This window comes from Rhineura floridana, chromosome 19 (genome assembly GCF_030035675.1).
Source record: "Rhineura floridana isolate rRhiFlo1 chromosome 19, rRhiFlo1.hap2, whole genome shotgun sequence".
Lineage (NCBI taxonomy): Eukaryota > Metazoa > Chordata > Lepidosauria > Squamata > Rhineuridae > Rhineura > Rhineura floridana.
The window spans coordinates 7,995,641-8,020,203 of NC_084498.1; the positions used below are offsets into that span (position 1 = coordinate 7,995,641).

Here is a 24,563-nt window from a genome sequence, read left to right on the forward strand (position 1 = left end):
CTGTGATGGCTAATTGGAACTCCTGAAAAGCATGTGGTTGGCAGGCTCTTATGTCACTCCTGAGTCTGACTGGGTTTTCCTGGGATCTTCCAAGCTTAACCCTAGTCCACCAATACCACAAAGCTTAAGATCCACTGAATCTTTTTTTTTTAAAGGAAATCCTGAAATTTGCATAGATAATTTGTTCTCTACATCAATCACTAATTCGTTTCACACCGTTCTCTCCACTTAAGTCTTCTTATGTGGCTTGCTCTTAATAATTCTTTCCAGTTCATCCCCCTATGCCATCTACTTTTATATCTAGAACAGAGTACCCACACAAGCCCACTCCCAGCTACATATTATATTGTGCAAAAACCTCAAATGAATGTCTGCTGAATCTATACATTTCGCTTTGAGAAGTTGGCATATAACTTAGTATATCAACTTAAATATTTCTGTCAGAAGCAATAAATATCTCTGTCCTCCCTACTGGTAACTCACCCAACTTTGTAAATGTAACAGATATAGGGCGACCCCATAAATTAACAAAGCCAGAGTGTTCCTGAAATTGGCTTCCATTACACACAGTAGCACTAGGTTTTTCCAACACAATTACGTTGGGGGGGGAGGGAAGATGCTTTCCAAGACAGTAAAAAGATTTCCCCAAAATTATTCTTAAATAATAAATTACGGTATTAAAACTGTTAGTGTAGTGTGCATCAAATATACCAATACTAGCACAGAACCATAGAGAAAGAAAATTATCAAGGACGCCAGAGGGCTCCAGATGAGAGCCAGTCACATTTAAAATCAGGATTAAAACTGATGAGCAAGGAACACATTCACAAAGAAGAAGTGATGCATCAACTATAAAAAAAACCTCCACTAACTTCATGACCAGGGTTAGCAAGAAAAAAGTTGTGTAATTGGCCTCTTTATTACTAGATTCTACAATACATGAGTCAGTTATGAAACAGAGGGTGGGTTACCCAATTCGTCAGCCTTTCCTACCTGCAACAGAGGAAGTAATTCATACTAGTTGAAAGACTATGTATCCCAAGGAATGTCCTGCTACTTAAGCCACAGGGTGGCAGAATGACATAAAGCAATGGGGGATAGCATCTACTAGCAGCAGAAAGGGGGGGGAAGGGGGGGAGAAAACCCCAAGATGCTGAGAAATATAGTTTGTAAAAAGTATTCCAAATCCGTTTATTGAAAGGAAATGAGTCCAACGCGTTTCGGCCACGTCGAGTTGGCCTTCGTCAGGGGCTAAAAGTTAAAACATACAAATATATATTCAGTGATACATTCTTACAGTTCAATAGCGATGGTATGGGAAAATCATAACACCCATATTACTCACATACCGTTTACAAGGTGTAGCTTCAAAGTTATCTTGTAGTTAAAATGCTTCAGTTAATCTTAACAGCAATTCTTTGTAATGAGAAATTACCCATGTAGAATTTTGACCGCAAACATAGAGTTATATACGTCCTCTCAACTGCCTTTAGGCTCTGAGGCAGGAAAATAGACCACAGCTGTGTCCAAGGGAACGTCACTAAAGTGCAAAACTCATAAAAGGGGAAGAAACTCCAACTCCTCGTTTAATCCATGGGGGACTAGTGTGTTCAGTTCTAGGATCCAGGCCAATTCTCTCCTCAACATAGTTGAGTGTCACGTACATGTACCTGTTCTAGCGCCCAGAAACTGAAGTCTGTCAGATAGTGTCCACACCTGGCGAAGTGCTCAACCAGGGGAGCCCCTGATCAACTATTTCTGATGTTATTTATATGTTCACCAACTCGCTTCTTTAGAACCCTGCTAGTTTGTCCTAAGTATAATTTCGGGCAGCTGCATTGTATGACAGATATGACATTGGGTGTGTTGCATGTGGAAAAATGTTTCAAGGTGTACTGCTTCTGATTAAAAGGATTAATAAATCCTTTTTTCTTTTGTGTGTGTTTGCAATAAACACAGTGGCCACAGGGATGATGTCCTTTAGGGGCATTTGTGTCAAATACAGTCCTAGACTGCTGTAGGTTTTCTCTGAAAGTACTTCTAATCAGTATGTCCCTGAGGTTTTTTGTTCTTTTAAAAGAAACTATGGGGTTTTCTCCCCCCCTTTTTTCCTTTCTGCAGAATGACATGCCACAGTAAAAGCAGGGATGCAACAGAGTACATCTGCCCCACACCAAGTCTGCTGCTCTCCAACCCAGGAATTTACAGCCCCAATCCCTGCATGTCCCACCCAATCTCATTATACTGTGCAACTTTCTGCTCTCATGATTACCACTGGCTGCTGCTTGCAGGAAAATAAACTGTTCTGCATAACGACTTAGGGACATATTAACCTGTGTGATGACACTGATTTATGAGACAACTTTTATTATATAATAATAATAATAATAATAATAATAAATATCCTGCCCTTACTCCCAGCAGAAGCCCAGGGCGGCAACTTTATGTGACTACCTGCTATTTTACAGTGCCTCAATGCCATTTTAGGAGGCAGCCAGTAAGCGCCTTCACTAATTTTAAACAACCTGTAGATAGAAATTATTATTATTATTATTATTATTAAATTTATTAGTCGCCCATCTGGCTGGTTATCCAGCCACTCTGGACGATGTACAAAATAAATCATACGAATACATTAAACATTAAAAATCTGAAGCAATAATAGTAAAACCTAGCCCACCCCAAAAGCCTGCCTAAGGAGCCAGGTCTTCAAGGCTCGGAGGAAACTCATCATAGAAGGGGCATGGCGGAGATCATTTGGGAGGGAGTTCCACAGGGTGGGGGCCACAATTGAAAAAGACTTCTCCCTAGTCCTCACCAGTCTGGCTGTTTTAACTGGTGGGATGGAGAGAGGGTCTTTTGAGGCTGATCTTGTTGGGCGGCATCGCTGATGATGCTGGAGGCACTCCTTCAGATAGACTGGGCTGAAACCGTGTAGGGATTTAAAGGTCAAAACCAACACCTTGAATTGGGCCCGGTAAGCAACTGGTAACCAGTGCAACTCTTTTAGCACTGGAGTGATATGATCTCGTCGTTGGTTGCCTTTAATCAGGCGCGCTGCTGCATTCTGTACCAGTTGCAACTTCCAGACCGTTTTCAAGGGTAGCCCCACGTAGAGCGCATTACAGTAGTCTAGGCAAGAGGAGACCAGGGCCTGTACCACCGATGGGAGCAGATGATTGGGAAGGTAGGGGCGCAGCCTCCATATCAGATGTTGATACAGCGCCGCCCGGCTTACAGCTGAGACCTGCGCTTCCATGGACAGTTGAGAGTGAAGAATGACCCCCAGGCTGCGGACCTGGTCTCTCAGGGGGAATTGTACCCCATTGAGCACTAGCTCCAAATCCCCCAATCTTCCCTTGACTCCCATGAACAGTACCTCAGTTTTGTCAGGGTTCAGCTTCAGCTAATTTCTTCCCATCCATACACTCACCGACTCCAGGCACTTGGACAGGGTTTCTACAGCCACTCTCGGTGAAGATTTAAATGAGAGATAGAGCTGCATGTCATCCGCATATTGGTGACACTGCAGCTCAGATCTCCTGATGACAGCCCCAGCGGCTTTATATAGCATCAGGGAGAGGATGGAGCCCAGTGGCACCCCACAAGTGAGAGGCCAAGGGTCCGAAACCTCAAATTTAAATTTTAAAGGTTGAGAGGAAAACGCTTTCCACTCCTTGATTCTTTTATACCACACACATTACAGGGACTGGAGAACTCAGCATTATGCACAGGGTGGATATAATTTAAATCAAATTGATTTAAATTGCTTCTCTGAAGGACTTAGTTTTAATGATTTATATCACAGTTTAAATCACTAGTGAGGAAGGTTTTTTTTCATAATCATTTTTTAGTAGAAACACATTATTGTTTAATATAACCTTAATACATATTCAGAGATGTAGGCTTCATTAGAAGGTAGGTACACACTAAGCAATTATTCTGAATTGTTTTCAGATTAATGTAAATGTACTGTACTGCCTTCAAGTCGATTCCAACTTATGGCGACCCTATGAAGAGGGTCTTCATGAGGCTGAGAGGCAGCGACTGGCCCAAGGTCACCCAGTGAGCTTCATGGCTATGTGAGGATTCGAACCCTGGTCTCCCAGGTCATAGTCCAACACCTTAACCACTACACCACACTTGGCTCTCGACTAATTTTCTTGATTTCAGATTAAATTTCATTAAAAAATGGGATGATAATTCGCTCATTTTAGTACTAAAGCAGAATGAACTTGTGAAGTCATTCAGGAGATGAACCAGCTCTGACTGTTCAATAAATCATGATACTTTTGTCATGATGTGCCAGAATCACCACCACCAAACAGGCTTTTACATTGTACTAATAAGACTGTTTATTCTTCAACAAAGAACAACATTAAAAATCCATGTGCATGTTTTCTTAATGGTTAACTATTTCAGTTTTTAGATAAATGTAAAGTTCTTAAAAAATATATTTTAGACAATCTCAACCAAGTCAACATGAGAAACTTAAAATATTGGGTGGTACCGTTAACTCAGCCTTCTTCTCCACCTTTATTTTCCTTGTTCATTGTCTGGAAAAGAAACTTTCCTGCTTTTTCAGTTCCCAACTTACTTCTCAATTTAGAATGAATTAGTCCGAAGGAAGAAAAAATTCTCTCTACACCTGCAGAAGAGGCTCGTGAGGTTAAGAGCAGGGCCAGCACCAGAGGGCAGCCAGGTTGGGCCCTGGCTGAGGGCCCCTCCTTAGGGTGGGTGGGTAGCACTCCCTTCCGCGATCCATGCTGGCATCGGCTCCTGTCCCTGCTGAGGATTGTAGAGAGGAAACTCCCAGGCACCCCCTTACTGCTGCTCAGGCCCGCAACACCGTCCTCTCTAAGTGCAAAGATTGAGGTCAATAAATAGAGTTTGTGGAGATGGAGTAGATCTGAACAAGGAGGAGACCACTGAAGTGATAATCCAGCTCTTAATCAGCACCAGCCTCCCCTGGCACCCCCACCTGCCTTTCCCTTGAAGTGAATGCTGGCCGCGTTGCGGGCACATGCCTGCCATCAACCATGATGGCGGCCGAGGCTTCTGTAAGAGGCTGATCTTCGTTGATGGCAGGCATGTGCGCACAGCGTGGCCAGCATTCACTTCAAGAGAAAGGCAGGTGGGCCATGTGTGTGGGTGCTGGGGCAGGCTAGTGCCCAAGGGCACAAGTATCCCTGATGCTGGCCCTGATTAAGAGCTGGATTACCACTTCAGTGGTCTCCTCCTTGTTCAGATCTACTCCATCTCCACAAATTATCTATTTATTGACCTCCTCAATTTTTGCACTTAAGAGAGGCAAGGCCAAGAGAGAGTTACAGTGTGTGCACTTCATGTATACCATTTGCAGAACAGGACTACTTAGGTTGTCTCCTATCTCCTGCTGTTAACATATCCATAGAATATAATCCAGGACAGAGAAAAGGAAGTACTTCTTTACCCAGCGCATAGTTAAACTATGGAATTTACTCCAGCAGTAATGGCCACCAGCTTGGATGGCTTTAAAAGAAGATTAGACAAATTCATGGAGGACAGGGCTATCCATGGCTACTAGCCATGATGGCTGTGCTCTGCCACCCTAGTCAGAGGCAGCATGCTTCTGAAAACCAGTTGCCGGAAGCCTCAGGAGGGGAGAGTGTTCTTGCACTCAGGTCCTGCTTGCGGGCTTCCCCCAGGCACCTGGTTGGCCACTGTGAGAACAAGATGCTGGACTAGATGGGCCACTGGCCTGATCCAGCAGGCTCTTCTTATGTTCTTATTAGTTGTATAATTAGTATTCATGATAGTCAAAAAAGAATCTAGGTCACAGTTATTAATTTTTAAATAAAATTTCAAAATCTGATTTAAATTAAAAATCTGATTTAAATAAATGGGTTTTTTATTCTCCCCCCAAAAAAATGCTTTTTATCAACCCTTACACATTGTCCTGCATATTACTTGGACATGAGGTGTTAAATTCTATTCATATCCCTACCACAGACACGCTTTGGGAACTTAGTTAAGTCAGTTGTCTGGAAAAATTCTGATCATGTGAACAATAAGGACAACCATTCTTGTAGAAGGGGTAAAATATACTATAAAAAGGGAAATGATCTCAGATTGCACATGCCATGTTAATGGAACACTGCAGCCCGGAAAAGGCAATCTTTGTCTGAATATCCCTTTGAAGGATAGGCAGAAGCAAATCTATTTTTTATTCATTTCCATTTTTCAGTGAAACACATCCAGCAGGTGTAGACAAAGTAAAACTTGGTTTTAGCTTTAACACATTTTTGTCAACACAAGTCTCTCAAAGTTGAAGTCTTTGCATGGCCTCAATATGGTACTAACCTCAATATGGCAACTGCTGATTGTGGGGATGGGGAACAGGGAACAATCTTCCCCTTCTCATTCATAGAACTAAAAAGCTTTTTGCTACTTATGAATTCTTTATCAAGCTCTGCATGTTAGAACACCTTTCTACCACTTGAAGCACTTCTAGTTTGAAAAGTGCTCTCTCGCTTCTCCAGGCAGTTCAGCTAAGTATATGACTCACTATTTGGTTGACTCACTTAGGACTGAGAGTCCAACATTCTACCCATCACATTAATTAAGCCTAGTTTCTATATTCATTTGTTATAAAGCTCTCATGCAAAATTCACAGAAAATAACGCTACAAAGGTAGTAAACATAGGCATTTATGTAAGCAATTCAAAATCCAGTGGAGAAGTTAATAAGCAGGTCAAAGCAGGCCCACTCACAGCATTGTTTGTTATGTGCCTCCAAGTCGACTACGACTTATGGCGACCCTATGAATCAGCGACCTCCAAGAGCATCTGTCATGAACCACCCTATTCAGATCTTGTAAGTTCAGGTCTGTGGCGTCCTTTATGGAATCAAGCCATCTCTTGTTTGGCCTTCCTCTTTTTCTACTCCCTTCTGTTTTTCCCAGCATTATCTTTTCTAATGAATTATGTCTTCTCATTATGTGTCCAAAGTAGGATAACCACAGTTTCATCATTTTAGCTTCTAGTGATAGTTCTGGTTTAATTTGTTCTAACACCCAGTTATTTGTCTTTTTCGCAGTCCATGGTATCCGCAAAGCTCTCCTCCAACACCACATTTCAAATGAGTTGATTTTTCTCTTATCCACTTTTTTCACTGTCCAACTTTCACATCCATACATAGAGATCGGAAATACCATGGTCTGAATGATCCTGACTTTAGTGTTCAGTGATACATCTTTGCATTTGAGGACCTTTTCTAGTTCTCTCACAACTGCCCTCCCCAGTCCTAGCCTTCTTCTGATTTCTTGACTATTCCCTCCATTTTGGTTATGCACCTCTGTCACAGCAATTAATATTTCACAATGATTTATATAGCACTATTTGCAAATGCTCAGACAGATAACATGCACAGCCTCCATAATCTTTACAGCAACCATTAGGTTTAATTTCCACTTTTATGTAGGACAACCAAAGCAACTTAAAAGAAAATACACAAAAAATACATTTTATATATACTCACATGCACATATTACACTTTGGTATATTATCTCTCAGTTGGAACGTGGAGTCTCAGAGACAGCAGCACGACTTGTGACAGGCACCTAGTGGGTTCATGACTGAAATGAAACCTGAACTGGGGATTTTGCAACTTTCTCTCCTAGCCACTATGATACCCATCAGAACCTATATGTTGCTGACTTCCGGGAAGGGTGACTTCACTTGTGCCTGCTTTTGAGACGGGCTCCCGCCTCAAAAGAAGCTTATTCAGATATAAATCAGTCAGAACGTTTTTTTTTTGACTGATGAAATTTCTCCCGGGCAGGGAGAAACGTAGAGATCAACCTCAAAAGCCTGTTTTTGTTGGGAGGACTGGATTTCATTAATTTATGAGAGAAGGTCCAGCCAGCAATGCCAGACGGACTTCCGAACAAACTCTATCTGATTAATGCGATACGTTTATCTTTTCTTCAAAGAGAAAACGGACTAACAGGCAAGCACCCTTCTTTCTATTATTTTTTTTACTTGGTTTAAATTGTTGCAGCAAAAAGAGATTTGTCAAATGAATCAGCTTTAAAGAACTTCTGGGTGAGCTATAACTCTTCTCTGTTATTCACGAAATTAACAGCTTATCTCTGTTTCTATTGCAAAAAGCTGTCCTGGAAGTGCATTCTAAAGATATAAACAGAAGAGGGATTTCTATTCCGAGGAACATTATATTGTCTGGGACTATTCTCTTTTTGGTCTATTTTATTTTGACGAATCTGCTTCTTCACAACGCCACTAACTGTTTTGATGCTGGGAACTAAATTTGTTTTGTGTTCTTGAACATAGAGAGATAAGGCAGGCTGCTCTGTTTATACTGTGATGTCATCAAGCCTGGAACATTAACCCAATTGTTGCTGAAATAAGAAGTGGTTCTTCTTTATTTTTGTTTTGTTTTGTTTTCGTGGTTTTAAAAATGGCAATCAAGAAAGTGGCTGAGAATCTGGAAGTAATTATGTTTCAGAAAATAATGGATGAGATTGAGATAACGAAACAAACCCTGCGACAGGGCAGTAAGGAGCTGAAAATTGAACTGAGCAAAATGACGCAGGAGCTTAAAGAAATAGGGGATCCTGTGAGAGAGGAGAATGAGATCAGAGATGAGAAAAGAAAAAATAAAGGGAAGATACAAGCCCTGGAGATTGGAACAAATGTGGAATTGGAAAAAGATCTGGAGTTTATGGATATTAGAAATAAAATATCAAATGTTTGGAATTTAACGTTCTCTCTGAAGAAATTAATGAAGATATTAGAGATAAAGTTATCAATGGCTTGGATAATCTTCTGGACTGGAATGACGTGATGGAGCTTGATATAGAGAAAATCTATGGAATTAACTGCAGCCATGTGACAATGGAAAAACTCTCAAGAGATGAGCCAGTGCATTTTGTAAAAAAGAAGAACACAGATATGACTTTACAACAATATTTCAGCAACTTATTCAGAATTGATGGCAAGAAAATATTTGGGATAGAGGAAATTCCCATCAGACTCTTATTATATGACTATGGCTATGACAGCAAGATTATTATGGAATACTGATAATGGAAGATTGGACACTGAAATTACTGGACTTAACAGGACTATTGAAGATGGAATTAATATGGATAATGGAATAATGGCTATTGAAATTATTGGACCTAACAGATTTTGATGAGATGGATTAATCAATATGTTTATTTGGACTATGGTTATGACAATAAGATTATTATTATTATTAACGAGATGGATTAATCGACATGTTTATTTGGAGAAAAATTGATAGATACATTTCTTAAAGAATTGAAACCTCTCTTTGACTTTTTGTGGAAAGAATAAAGTAATGTTTATGAGATTTGATGATTAATTAAGATAACTACTGGAGGAAAGTGATTTTATAATATAATTTAAGAGACAGGATTGTTATATATTGTAGACCTACAACTGATTTGATCTGCGACAAATGGGAAGTCAACATTTTATTTTTTTGTTTAATCATTTTTGTTTTGTTTTGTTTTTTGTCTTTGAATGTTTTATGATTTTGTTTTGTATGTTTTATGAAAATTTGAATAAAAATTATTGTAAAAAAAAAAAGAACCTATATGTTGCTGGACTACAAACAACCATCATCCCTGACCACTGTTCATGCTAGCTGGGGCTGCTGGGAACTGGAGTCCAACCCCCACCTGTTCCCTGCTATACATATACATAGCACAACACAAGAAATAGGCATCCCTTCCAGCCACCTAGTACAGACTGGATTTATAGCAGTGCAGAATTTCATAATGACCATAAAAATGGCTCTATTGAAGCACACACAAAGCACTGGCTCATTTTCCCTTCTCACTGGCACAAAAGAATTAAAAGCAGAGGAGTCATAATAAACATTTAGTCATATAAACCATTCCAAAACACAATAGTAGCACGATATGGCCTCAGCTGAATAATTCTTTCTTGCAGCCCTCAATGTTTCAAACCCTGATGAAAATTACTTCACCAATTTCATTTCCCTATTTGTTGTTGTATATTTAGAAAACCACAAACCAAAGCCCCTTTGTATACAAGGGCTCTCAGAGCTTTATAAACCCCAAAACAATCAACTGTAACTATCAACCTTGACCAATTCTAGAGTTATTTGCATACTTCGAGGGTTAGCAAAGACTGATGCGGATTAATGCAAGGCTGTGGAGTTGGTACGCCAGACCTTCAACTCCGACTCCTTCATAAATGGCAAATGTATATTAACTAGTAATAACAAATTTACTGTAATAAAATGGTAGCACAAGGCATTTCATCAGCACCACGTGAATCCAGAGCTTGGAAAAGTTACTTTTTTAAACTACAACTCCCATCAGCCCCAGGGATTTCTACCAACTCCGACTCCACCCAAAATTGCTCCTGACTCCGACTCCACGACTCCGGCTCAGACTCCACAGCCCTGGATTAATGTTGCAGTTCAGTGTTGTTCTGAGCTGTAGTTAATAGTAACATGAGAATACAAGAAGAAACCTGACTATTTCAGTGTATAACATGATATATACAACAGGAATATCAGGGTGGAGCTGGTGGTGTGTACGTATGTGTATGTTAGTGAAAGGAGGTGCAGCTGGGACCCTGACTGAAGGCTGGTTTCCCCCCCCCCTTCAGGTACCGATTTAAACTTGTGCCTGGCAAAGGGTGCGAGCCCTTGGCGTTAGCCCTGGGCTCTCATCCAGACGCAAGCAGCCTGAGCGCACGATTCTGGCCTTAAGACATTAATGGAGTATGCCAGCTTACTGGTGGGGAAAGAAAGTATAGTTGCTGGATGGCTTTAATCCAATGTATCTTCAAATCCCAGTCCATGGGCATACAATTTGTGCTACTGCAGATCACTCTATGTGCATTATCGACAGGATAACGGTGTCACCCGTTGTTGTCATGGATGTTCAGGGTGTGTGGAATGATTGTGCGTACTCCCTGGTGAGAGGAGGGAGCTCCGGGGTGGGGAGTGTGTAGTTTTGCTTCACCTTTTGGTGAGAGTATAAATTGGGGTGGTAGCAGCAGAAGTGGGAATGATGCTGCAACCTGTACATACACGCTCGTGTGTTTGGTGGGTGGGATTGTCTTTGTGGTATATTCATGTTTTGATCTGCTAGTAGTGATTTATTATGTTATTTATTTTAGGTTATATTGATATTTAAGATGATCTTTTACAATCCTTTGTATTGTTTTAAATGTGTATATTTTGTTTTTATGTGTTTAATGTTAATCTTTTCAAATGTTCTGTATTATTTTAAATGTGTAATTTTGTTTCATTTTTTAAAGAGAGGTGGAGCTCTTTCATTTTAAATAAAGTAGCTGAAGAACACAAATGAAGTGAAAGTTGAGTTCTTTAGAATATTTTGCTATACAAACAAAAGGGTTCGCAATCAAACTCCTGAACAGTGTCAAAAGCAAACTCCCTCTGAACCTTTTCCAGACAGAAGGGGCATGTGTGATGATCCTGTATTAGTGTAAATAGGGTAAGTGCTGTTTGTTTAGAAGATACATGGTAAGTGGAGTGAAAGAGGAAGGGGGAGTGAATGGGCAGTAGAATGCTGGATGATTGGCTGAATGTTTAAAATGGCTGACAGTATAAAAGGAAGAATGTCAGGTAAATCTGGGTGGATGTGGTGTGGACGTGGGTGGACGTGGGTGGACGTTGGTGGACTTGAGAGGGTTGTTTTGGTGGGTTTTGAGAGGAGATTGTGTGGAGAGTTGGTGGATGTGAGGAGAGGGTGGAGTTCGGATTAATACTAAGACCAGTACCTCAGGAATAGATGTAACCATATGCTTAAGTGCCTTTTAAAGAAATCTTGTTATCTCTGTTATATAATAAAATACTTATTTGGTTTACCAAAGGCCTGATCCTTGGCTGGGGTTTCACAGACCAGAAGGGAGGGTGAGGTAAATAACCAAGGCTGAAGAGTGACAAATGGTGGCAGCGGGTGAAGGGAAGAATATAACACCACAAGTATTCAGAGCAAACCAGAATTATAAGCAGTCTGAGTAAATCAAAGGGATTGGGACAGCTTAAGCACGCAGTCACAGAGGTAACCTAATTGAGGGAGACTCAGGCAGAGTCTCTGGGAATACTGGTTATAGGACGTGACTGGTGGTGCTGCCTAGCAGGGGGATCTGTTGAGATCTATGCTAGAGCGGAGAGGGAAACCATAAAAAAGGACAGTCCGGACTGGTGGAGTCCCTGGTGGTGCCTAGAGACTGGCAGTAACCACGCGCAGGTAGGAACCTGACAGGCAGAGCCAGGGAAGGGCGTCACAGCATGCTCCTCTCATTTATGGCCCCATTAATTTTATGCTGGAGCTTTGATAACTTTATTTATGTAATACCCACATCAAGGCTCAGAGTGAAATATTAAGTATGTCAGAAGCATCAGCCTGGAAACAAGATCAAATTACAAACTAAAAGCCATGTCACATGCTCCAATAAAAAGGGGTAATTCAATAAGCAGAGGAATACTTGGCAAAAAGTAGAAAGCCCAAACAACTTCAAAATCACATGCCTTTACGTCAAGGAAGCCCAACAGAAGCAAACTATCCTCCTACTAATAATAGTTCCTTGTGAATTGCCAACAAGGCAGAAAAGCAAAACAAATTCCCAAGATAAGGACTGCTGTGAGATCATCAAGCCCCAATTTCAAAACAGCTTGGCTTCTAATTATATAAACAGTATTTTGGATCAAAGAGAGGAGCACAGCGCAGGACCCAACAGCTCAGTTTTTTAAAGTGAGCTGCTGGACCTAAGAAAGCTGGACAGTGAAAAAAGCAGATAAGAGAAAAATCAACTCATTTGAAATGTGGTGTTGGAGGAGAGCTTTGCAGATACCATGAAACACGAAAAAGACAAATAATTGGGTATTAGAACAAATTAAACTAGAGCTATCACTAGAAGCTAAAATGATGAAACTGAGGTTATCATACTTTGGACACATAATGAGAAGACATGATTCATTAGAAAAGATAATAACGCTGGGAAAAACAGAAGGGAGTAGAAAAAGAGGAAGGCCAAACAAGAGATGGCTTGATTCCATAAAGGACGCCACAGACCTGAACTTACAAGATCTGAATGGTTCATGACATGCTCTTGGAGGTCACCGATTCATTGGGTCGTCATAGACTTGAAGGCACATAACAACAACAACAAACTGGACCTAAAATTATCCTAGAAAACTGAAGGCTGACCGGGCCACCCTGAAATCACAGCATGCCTAAAGTGTACAGGTTAACACAGGCCTCAAGTAGATGTATGTGAGGAACGCAAGTTCCCTGGCCCACTGACTCCCACTTACAATTTTTCATGCCCTGCCTATATCAGTGTGGACTGGGGCAAAGCAGTCAGAGTCAGACTGTGAAGTCCAACTGAGAATACTGTCACTATCCCCATTTCTCTTGTCATATTTGAGGGGTTGGGTTATGGAGTGCGGCAGAAGTGTTTGCACTCTGGTTTGCTTCAGATGTATGTGATATTCTTAACAATTTAAGAAAGCCAGTTTTCTTCTTCTCTCTCCCCGCTCTCCCCAAAAACAGAGTTATTCAAAGGGCTTAAAGAAAAAGTGCTTAGATAGCAGGCCTAGACTTATTTTAGAGCAGGATGGGACCCTGGGTCATTTTACTGTAGGTTATGATTAAGTAATAACCCTATTAAATAGCTAACAGCTGCCATCTGGAGTGCTGACCTTGCCCTCTCCTACAAGCATATACTCTCTTTTGTGTTTTTTGAAGGGGGAGTGGAGAAAGGGAAAAACTGATGTATGTAGAAACAAGTTTTCCTACCACAAAATTACCAGATAACTAAAAAATAGTGATTCATATGAAATATTTGCCAAGCTGAGTTGTGGGAAACAAAGCTAGCCCGCAGGGAACTACTAAGGGTACAACTACAAATACCTTCTGAAATGCGATCTCTGAATAAAACTAATCCCAATTGCCCATCATCATAATCTGGCAAACCCAGTTATAATCATAATCTTGCTTTGGCAGATGATACAGCAAGGAATTCTGTCAACACTTCCATAAGAATTTTTAAAAAAACAGGGGGTTCACAAACACTTTTACCAGGATAGCAGCTGTTTAATATTTATCATGACTTTCAATTTCAGAGATATTTCTCTCCTGTCCTAATACTAGAGATGCACATTTAATTCACATGCTTGCACATAACAGTTGAAAAATAATAAACCAGATAAAATCCTGGAAAATGTGTACTACTACTTGGATGGCTTTAAAAGAAGATTAGTCAATTCATGGAGAATGTGGCTATCAATGGCTACTAGCTATGATGGCTGTGCTCTGCCTCCATAATCAGAGGCAGCATATTTCTGAATACCAGTTGCTGGAAACCGCAGGAGAGAGAGTGCTCCTGCACTCAGGTCCTGCTTGCGGGCTTCCCATGGGCCACTGGTTGGCCACTGTGAGAAGAGGAAGCTGGACTGGATGGGCCACTAGTCTGATCCTGCAGGCTCTTCTTATGTTCTGCTGTACGTGTTTAGTCATCCTGATCACTTTTTGTATGCATGGACCTTTTGGTTTGCTTCCTTCTTTTTTTCTAGATCTAGCACATGCTCCTTGTTCTTACCCACAAAGCCCCTAGTAGCCTTGCCCCTGATCTCTTTGGTTCCTATGCATCCTACACACACCCCAAGAACGCTGCCTTTTCTCCCTTGCTGCCCCTTATGCCTGGAACTGCCTCCCACTTGTGCGATGTTATCTCTCACTTGCCTCAAATTCCTCCTCAAAAGCTTCTCTATGAACCCTCTGGTTCAATACCTAGTTCCCATGTGTTACCGCAGGTATGGGGAACCTCTGGCGCAGAGGTCAATTTTAACCTACTGGGGGTCCAATTTGGCCCTGTGAAACCATTTCCCCCAATCTACCCCCGCTAGTCAATCACCTGTGACATCAGCTGAAGGGTTGAAGGGCAGGATTGAACTCTGCACTGTATATGTGTGCCTCCAACCTAAGCAGCAGAATTCAGCCCTCACTTTACAGCTGACAAGTTTGGCTGCATAAGTCTGTTCCCTGATGGGAACAGGTACACACAGCTTTAAAAAAGCAGCCCTTTCCCCCCAAAATATCAGCTAGTTGAGAGAAAGGGGAAGACTTCTCCCTCCCACAGCTGATGCTTGGGGAAAATGGGTCTGCTTGCTTTGGCTGCATGCACATGCTCTCAGCAATGACAGACATGCACAGCCAGTGCAGCAGGATTTAGCCCTGTCCTACTGCAACCAAACCTAAGCACATGTACCTGAAATAATGCATACCATATATTCATTTGTTTTTGTGACTTTTTGTTATAGATCACCCTTCGAATATAACTGAAGCGCAGTATAAAATACTTTTTCCTGTTTACCCTTCCCGTGTGTTGATTTTTACTTTGTAAGCTCCTCAGGGCAAGAACCTGCCTGCTTCTACTCTGTAAAGCACCATTTATACTGATGCTATATAAAGTGATAAAACACTTCATAAGCAGAGCAGCTACACATGCACATCTAGTTGTTCACTTTGTCACTGAAGAGAATGATGAATGGTGCACACTTGAGAAGATCTCTGGATTAAAGGTGGAGTGGCATGAGATGGGAAACACTTCCTGTTTTGGGATAAATCAAGATAGGAATTCTCAAATTAGCTTAGATTTTTCTCCTCATTAGAAAAGTGGGTACACCTTTTGGAATACTTGTCTTCACGTGGTCAGCCAGGCCCTGACGTGTGGTTGGTCAATAACATTTGGTGTGTTTTTGTTTTAAAAAGTAATTAGGTATAAAGAACAGGCCTCCTGTACCTCTAAGAGTCAGACAGAAGAGGAAACTTAAGTAGGTACAGCTTCTTGCCTCTGCATGACAATTATTAAAAGCATGTTTTTGCATGCAACTATTAAAAGTACATCTCCCTTTTGTGTGGTCACTCGAGAGGAGTGGGGAACCTGCAGCCTTTCACCTAATGTTATGGAGGTGGAGGAACCCAAGGAAGAATATCCCTTTGCAAGCAATCAGTTCAGACCATCTGCACACACACCCAGCAGCCTGAGAGATAGAGGGGTGGGCCTTCACATTACCTGCATGTGCCCGCCAGATTATCCCAAAGGGAAAGCAGCACTTAACAGAAATGATTCCCCACTTCTGCCCTAGAGACAAAAGCAGGAAAGTGGATAAATATGATTAAAAAGTAAAGTGGGTTACACATTGCAATCAAAGGGTCTGAAAAGGTTGGAAGCCTAAGAACCAAAAGACAATTCTCTACAATGCTGCTTTTCAGTGCTCCATAGCGCCTTTGTCCTGAGTGCCAACAGAGCACATCCTGGTTTCCTTCTCCCCTCCCTGGCCCAGAGTTCTCTATATAGCAGGGAATTCACTGTTGTTTAGAGAGTGCAGAAGGAGAAGCCCTGCTACACAACACTGCAGGCTCAGACTGTACTGTATCAAGTTGTTTTCAGATGGTGTATACTTTTATCTAAAAAAATCTGTTTGAAACAACACTTTGTCAGGCCAGAAAGTTTCCTAGAAATATGTAGCGGGAAACCTTCCACAGGAATGCCTCCTTCCCCCTAAGTACCGGTTAGGAGGTTGGTTCATGTTGCTGCAGAAAATGAGACAATACCATGACTGTTGTCATCAGCATTTCAATCAATTTGTGAAATTTTGAGGTGCAACTATTTAATGTGAGCAATAAAAGTGCTTCATAAACTTGGATTTGGAACTGATTTTACATGTGTTACACTTAAGTTCAAATCAATACTCAGATCACTTGGATGGAAAAAGCCAGGACAGAGTTGAAACAAAAAAAGCTCAAATGAAGTGGTATCATTTGCGATCCTACATTCACTTGGGAGTAAACCGCACTGAACTGACTGGAACTTGCTTCTGACGAGATTAAGCATAGGATTGCACTGTAAATCTGACAGAAGAGTGGGCCTTTTCACTGAGGCAAAGTACAACAATGATTCACTCTTATGCAATTGATCATTTGTGTCCAATTTTAAGAGTTACATTTTGTGATTTAAAAAATGCCTTGCAGAGCTACATTTAAAAGAAGAAATACATTAGTTACTTGATATGGAGCAAAGAATCCTGTGGCGTCTTAAAGACTAAGAAGTAATTATGGCATACATTTCTAGACTTCATCAGGTGTATCAGACTAACACAGGTTACCCATTCTCCAAACTGATATTAAATATTAAATATTATCCGTTATCTTTTTGGTGCCTATTGAAGAGGGGGGACTGTTGGCAAGAGATGGGCTGCACCTCACGAGGACTGGGAAGAATCTCTTGGGCAGAAGTATGGCAAAACTCATCAAGAGGGCTTTAAACTAAAGCCTCTGGGGGATGGAGATGATAGCTTAAAGACCGATCCAAAGACAGCAGGTTGTAAACGCAAGGATTTGAAGGGTACAGGAGACACTGGGAGAGAGAAAGGGATGCACGGCAAAGCTCACGGTATATTAACGGAGGAATCCAGTCGGGACAAAAGAGACTTCTGGTGTCTATATACCAACACGCGGAGCTTGGGAAAGTCTTAGTGCATCAAGGCAAATATGACTTCATAGGGATAACAGAAACTTGGTGGGATGACTCCCATGATTGGAATATAGCCATTCAAGGATATAAACTCTACAGAAAGAATAGAAGCAACAGAAAAGGAGGGGGAGTAGCGTTATACGTCAAAGACAAATACACCTCTATGGAAATCCAAGAGAGCGAACAAAGTGGTCCGGTAGAGACCATTTGGGTAAAAATAAATGGAGAAACAAATAAAACCGACATGGTAGTAGGTGTCTACTACAGACCCCCTGGCCAAGAAGAGGTGGTAGACGAGGCCTTTCTCAAACAAATCTCTGAAATCTCAAGGAGGCAAGAAGTAGTAGTGATGGGGGACTTCAACTACCCGGATATCTGCTGGGAGACAAACTCTGCGAAGCACAAAGCCTCCAACAAATTCCTGATGGGCCTTGCTGATAATTTCCTCTTTCAAAAAGTAGAAGAAGGAACAAGGGGATCGGCAATCCTGGACCTGATCTTAACTAACAGGGACGAATTGGTCACGGGAATTAAAGCGGTCGGTACCTTGGGGGAAAGTGACCACGTAATGCTGGAATTCGTGATTCTGGGGAAAGCCAAAGAAGAATATAGTCAAACATGGACCTTGGATTTCAGGAAAGCCGATTTTAGCAAGCTCAGGGAAATGATGGGTAGGATCCTGTGGCTAGATAGACTAAAGAAAAAAGGAGCCCAAGAAGCGTGGGAGTTCATGAAGAACATATTACAAAAAGCGCAATCGCAAACAATTCCAAAGAGGAAGAAAAACGGAAGACGTCGGAAAAAGCCAATGTGGCTACACGGAAGACTGGTGGAGGAGGTAAAAGTAAAAAAGAGCATGTATAAAGAATGGAAGGAAGGACGCATCACCAAGGAAGAGTACCGACGAGCGGCTCGGGCTTGCAGGAATAGCGTAAGGAAAGCTAAAACCCAGAATGAGCTGAGGCTGGTGAGGGAAGCGAGGAACAACAAAAAGGGATTTTTCAGATATGTTCGAAGCAAGAGAAAGACCAAGGAAACGGTGGGACTGCTGCTCAATGAAGATGGCAAAATGTTGACAGGTAACGAGGAAAAAGCAGAACTGCTCAACACCTATTCTGCCTCTGTTTTCTCCCAAAAAGGGAACATTGTGCAACCTTGCATCGGTAGCAATCTCAGTAAGGGGTTGGGACTGCAGTTCCAGATTGATAAGGAGATAGTCAGGAAATACCTAGTTAACCTAAATGAGTTCAAATCTCCAGGGCCTGATGAACTGCATCCCAGAGTATTGAAGGAACTTGCGGATGTACTCTGGGAACCTCATCATCTTTGAGAAATCCTGGAGAACAGGAGAGGTGCCGGAGGATTGGAGACGGGCAAACGTTGTTCCACTCTTTAAAAAGGATAAAAAAGAAGATCCGGGGAATTACAGGCCGGTCAGTCTGACTTCAATACCAGGAAAGATATTAGAACGGATAATAAAAGAGTCCATTGGCAACTATCTAGATGACAATGCTGTGATTGAATGAATGAATGAATGAATTCATTCATTCATTCATTCATTCATTCATTCAATGCTGTGATTAGAAGGAGCCAGCGTGGGTTTGTCAAGAAAAAATCCTGTCAAACTAATCTCATCTCTTTTTTTCATTGGGTCAACTAGCTTAGTAGATGGTGGAAATGCTGTAGATGTCATCTATCTAGATTTCAGCAAGGCGTTTGACAAAGTCCCCCACGACCTTTTGATTAGCAAACTAGTCAAATGCGGACTACATGGAAATACTGTCAGGTGGATTCACAACTGGTTGGAAAACCGTACTCAAAGAGTGGTCGTCGGTGGCTCTGCTTCGGACTGGAAGGAGGTCTCAAGTGGAGTGCCACAGGATTCTGTCCTAGGGCCGATACTCTTCAACATTTTTATCAATGGGGTGGAGGGAAGCCTTATGAAGTTTGCGGATGATACGAAACTGGGAGGGATAGCTAACACAATGGAAGACAGGAATAAAATCCAAAGGGACCTGGATAGACTAGAAAATTGGGCTGAAATTAATAAAATGACATTCAATAAAGACAAATGCAGGATTCTGCATTTAGGCCACAGAAACAAAATGCACGGGTACAGGATGGGAAATATCCGGCTTAGCAGTAGTGCATGTGAGAAGGACCTTGGAATTGTAGTGGATCATAAGTTAAACATGACCCAGCAGTGTGATGCTGCGCCAAAAAAGGCAAACGCGGTTTTGGGCTGCATAAACAGAGCTATAGTTTCCAGGTCGAGGGAAGTAATAGTCCCACTATATTCTGCATTGGTCAGGCCTCATCTGGAATACTGCGTTCAGTTCTGGGCGCCTCATTTTAAGAAAGATATAGACAAGTTAGAGCGGGTTCAGAAGAGGGCAACGAGGATGATAGCCGGTATGGAGAAGAAGTCTTATGAGGAAAGGTTGAAGGAACTTGGCATGTTCAGTCTGGTGAAGAGAAGGCTGAGGGGTGACATGATTGCACTCTTTAAGTACCTGAAGGGCTGTCACATAGAGGAGGGTACAGATTTGTTCTCTGCTGCCCCAGAGGGTAGGACTAGGTCTAATGGTTTTAAGTTGCAGGAGCGTAAATTCAGATTGGACATTAGAAGGAACTTCTTGACAGTAAGGGCAGTTTGGCAATGGAACTGACTGCCTAGGGAGGTGGTGGGATCCCCTTCGCTGGATGTCTTCAAGCAGAGGCTGGACAGCTATCTGCGGGAGATGCTCTAGCTGTGGATTTCCTGCTGTGAGCAGGGGGTTGGACTCGATGGCCTACAAGGCCCCTTCCAACTCTATGATTCTATGATTCTAAGACCTTCCTCTTTCAACAAGCCCTTTAAGTTGAGACCTTATTCGAGTCTGCGTCTGTGTTGAAATTGCTTTTTAATATGTTTTTAAACCTTTTTTAAAAAACAACAACCATGTTTCTAACCTTTTTAAAAAAATGTCTTGAAAGCTTTTTAAAACAAAACATCTTTAATACATTTTTAATGTATTTTAATGTCCATTTTTTAAATATGTTTTTAAGTGTTTTTAGTGCTTTTGTTTGCCGCCCTGGGCTCCTGCTGAGAGGAAGGGCGGGATATCAATCAATCAATATGGTTTCCACATTTTTGGCTCTCCTTCAACACTCAACTTACTACAAGCCCATCAGCCTCCTTTTTGCAATGCGCTTTGCTCATCCAGCTAACATTTTACCCAGGGTCCTCCTCTGAATTCTCTCCCCATTTCAGAGAGTTAGCTGTATTAGGCTGCAATCCAATACACACTTACCTGGAAGTACAGCCTTAGTACATTACCAAAAACACACATAAACCCAGAGTCTTGTGGTGCCTTAAAGATCAACATATTGTTTCATGAGCTTTCATAGACTGAGACATGAAGAGAGAGATTACATGAACACAGGATGCCTGCCAATTATTTTTTTTAAATGTGAACAAACAGCAACATTCTGTGTTTCTAGAGGAGTTCAAGTCCACAAAAGCTTGTGCCACAATAATTGTTAATCCTTAAAATGCCCTGTTTTGTTGTTTTCTTTCCCAATCACTGCCTTTCAGGCAGATTTGTGTTGGTGCAAGATTAAGCTACTGTACAATCCCCCACCCAAATCTTAAAATGCCCCATTCCCATTTTACAGCCCATTCTGGGGGGAAAAACTCACTAAAACTATTATTATGCCTGGGTGACAGAACAGAAATTTACAATTGTTAGATTCCTGTTCTGCGCCCGGTACTTACCGGGCGAAGGGGCGCATTTGCGGCCATAGCCGAAGCCTGGGCCACCATCTTTGGGGGTGCGCTGGTGCACGCAGCACGCTGGCGCGCTGACGTGTCACGCAGCAAGGGGGCGGGGTGGCTGAAGGCCGTTTAAGGCCTCTCTGCCAGCTTCCCGACCTCATTTGAATTTCGGCGGCAGGCTTCATACGCAGCAAGGCCTTTGGTGTTGCGAGGCCATCCTGGTGCGGCGGCGAGGCCTGGTGCGGCGGGGCTTCCCTGGGTGGCGGCAGTGAGGCTTCGGGCCCTGCAAGGCCTTGTGGCTCCGGCAGCTGCGGGGCGGCGGCGAGGCTTGCGGCGGTGCTTGCCTGGGTGGCGGCGGCGAGGCTTTGAGGTCTGCAAGACCTTGCGGCAGCGGCCGCAGGGGCTGCTCCGGGCCTTCGACGGAGGCCTGTGGCTTGTTGCCAAGGCTTTTGCGAGGCGGGCCTTTCTTCTGGCGGCGGCAGCGGAGGCCCCCTTTCCCGGCCTGCACTTCTCAGCGGCAGCAACATGGGAGCAGATACGGCGGCAGCAACAAGCACAGGCTAGGCGGCCTTGGGGCTGCATTTTAATTGAGGGTTTCTTTGGAAGGGGTGGCGGGTGGTGCATTAGCACAACCAACAACCCTTAGCGGGTGCGGGGCAGTCAGACTCCCCCTGGGAAATTGGGTGGCAGGCAATCAACGCCGTCATCACTGGGAGGCCTAGATGACTGGGGGCAAGAGTGGGGAGCCAGCGGGTCCGGGGATAAAGGGGAGCAGGGTGATGCAAGGATAAAGTAAGGTTAGGCCCCCCTTTAGTGCAGCAGTCACCCCCACTTCCCACCTCTCGCTTCTGAAAGTGGTGCCCCATCTCTCTTCTGAACAGGGTATAGGCCAGCTGCACGCAAGGCGGCTAAGGCACGCAAGGCAGCTAAGGATGCCATCCAAAATAGGGCAAGGTGGGCCAAAAGGGAAAGGCCCCCAAGGTAAGGGGTAGACACCCACCCCCAGCAGCGATAAATGAAAGGAGTGGGGGGGGCGCCATGGGCGGCCATACTGGCTAGGTTGGAAGCCCTGGAGTATGGCTCACACCAGCCTAGTGCACCTCAGGTCCAACCTGTGTCAAGGGGAGGGAATGAGTCACCCCCTAAATGTCTCCAGAAAAGAACACAGCGTCCAGTAAGCGGGGCTAACAAAGGAGCCCTAGAGAATGGCTTAAGCCCGCCTAGTGCGCCTCTGGCCCAACCTGTGCCAGGGGGAGTGAATGAGCCACCCCCTAAACGCTCCTGGAAAAAAACGCAGCATCCAATGAGTGGGGCTAACAAAGGAGCTATTGCGTCCATCCTAGCACGACTGGACGCACTTGAGGCTGGTCCCAGCAGGGCGGAGGCAAGGATGCCCAGCACAGAAGCAGCTCCCACTTTACAAGCAGCCTCGGCAATGCAGGACACGCAGGGGTCTTCAGCAGGCAGCACACTGGGTGAGTCTCCCATTGCACCACACCAACATTGGCAGCAGCAGTGAAGCTGGCCCCCGTGGGGATACCCCTACTGGCCCTTTTCTCTGCCAGCTGGAACCAAAGGATGCGGGTAAGCAGGGACTCCCACAAGGGGAGGGGATGGTGCACCACAGCAACAGCAGCCCCTAAGGGAGGCCTGCGAGCAGGTCTGGCAATCCACCACTGGGACAGTGAGGGAAGGAGGGACCCAGCCCTCTCTGTCTGCCAACCCCCCTGCAGAGACAGCTGACCCTCTGGGATCAGTTAGAGACGGGGCTATACCTTTTGTGGAGACATCAGCCCCACTAGGTTTTCACCTGCTGCCTGCTACGAAGGAGAAAATATGGAAAACGGAGTATGTGGACCTATTCTCACTTCTGTACAGGGAGCCAGTTAAGAAAGATAAGGGTGAAGATGTGGAACCGGATAGGCCCAAGCAGCGACGCATAGAGCGCACTTGGGCTAACTGGTTGCCTGCATTCCTGACGTACATGGGGGTTGTAATACAGAGGCAGCCTCAGAGGGCCTCAGTATTTCTCAAATACGATATCATATATCAGGGCTACTCTGAGTTCCAGGGGATGGCATGGCTCGCCTACGACAAGGCGTTCCGTATGAGGACGGCCTTTGACACCTCCCTCCCCTGGGACAAAAAGGAGGCCGACCTGTGACTGCAATTTATGTCACACTCCAAGCCCGTGGCCGGCAATAGGACGGACAGCGGCCACCTCTTGGCGTGGCATGGGTCAGCAGCTCCTTCCCGCGGGGCAGGGGATTCAACCCCGCCTGCTTTGCTGGGAGTTCAGCTCCCGTGGCTTCTGTGGTCGAACCCCCTGTAGGTTCAGGCATGAGTGTGCGATATGTGGGGGGCCCCATGCCTGTACTAGCTGCGCTAGGGGGCACCCCTTCAGAGGGGGAAAAAGGGATTCAGCTGGTCCAAGGAAGCTGGGCGCTGCAGGCACAGCTCAAGGAAAGGGGCCCCAGTCCAGTTAAACTGGCTGAGCTCCAACAACTGCTCTGTCCAGGATGCCCAGTTTTTGCTCGAAGGCTTTACAGTGGGTTTCAGGATCCCCTATTCGGGTATCAGGCAGCCTTTCATGTCCCGCAACCTTAAGTCGGTGGTGGGCAGGGAAGCGATTGTGGGGGGGGGGAATTGCAAAAGAAGTAAAGGCAGGCAGAGTGTTGGGGCCCTTTACAGCACCACCCATCCCCTCACTCAGAGCTTCCCCGCTGGGCCTTGTCCCCAAGAAGGCACCAGGCAAATTTCGCCTCATACACCACCTGTCCTTACCTCAGGGCGAGTCTGACAATGACTTCATCCCATCAGACCTGTGTTCTGTCCGCTACACATAGTTTGACTGTGCAGTACGGATGGTTAGGGACTTCGGGGTTGGGGCCCTTACGGGAAAATGTGACATCAAGGCAGCCTTCCGTCTCCTCCCTGTCCACCCATGGGACTTCGAGCTGTTGGGCTTTACGTTTGCGGGGGAATATTACATGGACAGGGCGGTGCCGATGGGCTGCTCCATCTCATGTTCGGTTTTCGAGCCCTTCAGCTCCTTCCTGGAGTAGGCGGTCAGAAGGCGGGCGGGCCTGCAATCAGTGGTACACTATTTGGACGATTTCCTGTTTGCAGGCCCTGCAGCATCTGGCATCTGTAAGGCATTTATGGCTCATTTCGCGGGGCTGGATGGAGAACTGGTGTCCCCCTCGCGGCTGAGAAAACTGAGGGTCTGTCCACCA

General features: G+C 43.9%; 1 protein-coding gene across 2 annotated transcripts in view; it reads right to left on the minus strand.

The window, feature by feature from the left end:
• Positions 1 to 24,563, minus strand: part of VPS37B (VPS37B subunit of ESCRT-I) — a 46,072-nt gene that overhangs the window by 12,414 nt on the left and 9,095 nt on the right. The window contains exon 1 of one of the 2 annotated variants that reach the window (XM_061603388.1): positions 1,350 to 1,461. The exons of the other annotated variant lie outside the window; for it this stretch is intronic. The gene's annotated coding sequence lies outside the window, so the exon portion shown is untranslated. Of the gene's footprint in view, positions 1 to 1,349; positions 1,462 to 24,563 lie in introns of those variants that run through there. 2 annotated transcript variants of the gene reach the window in all.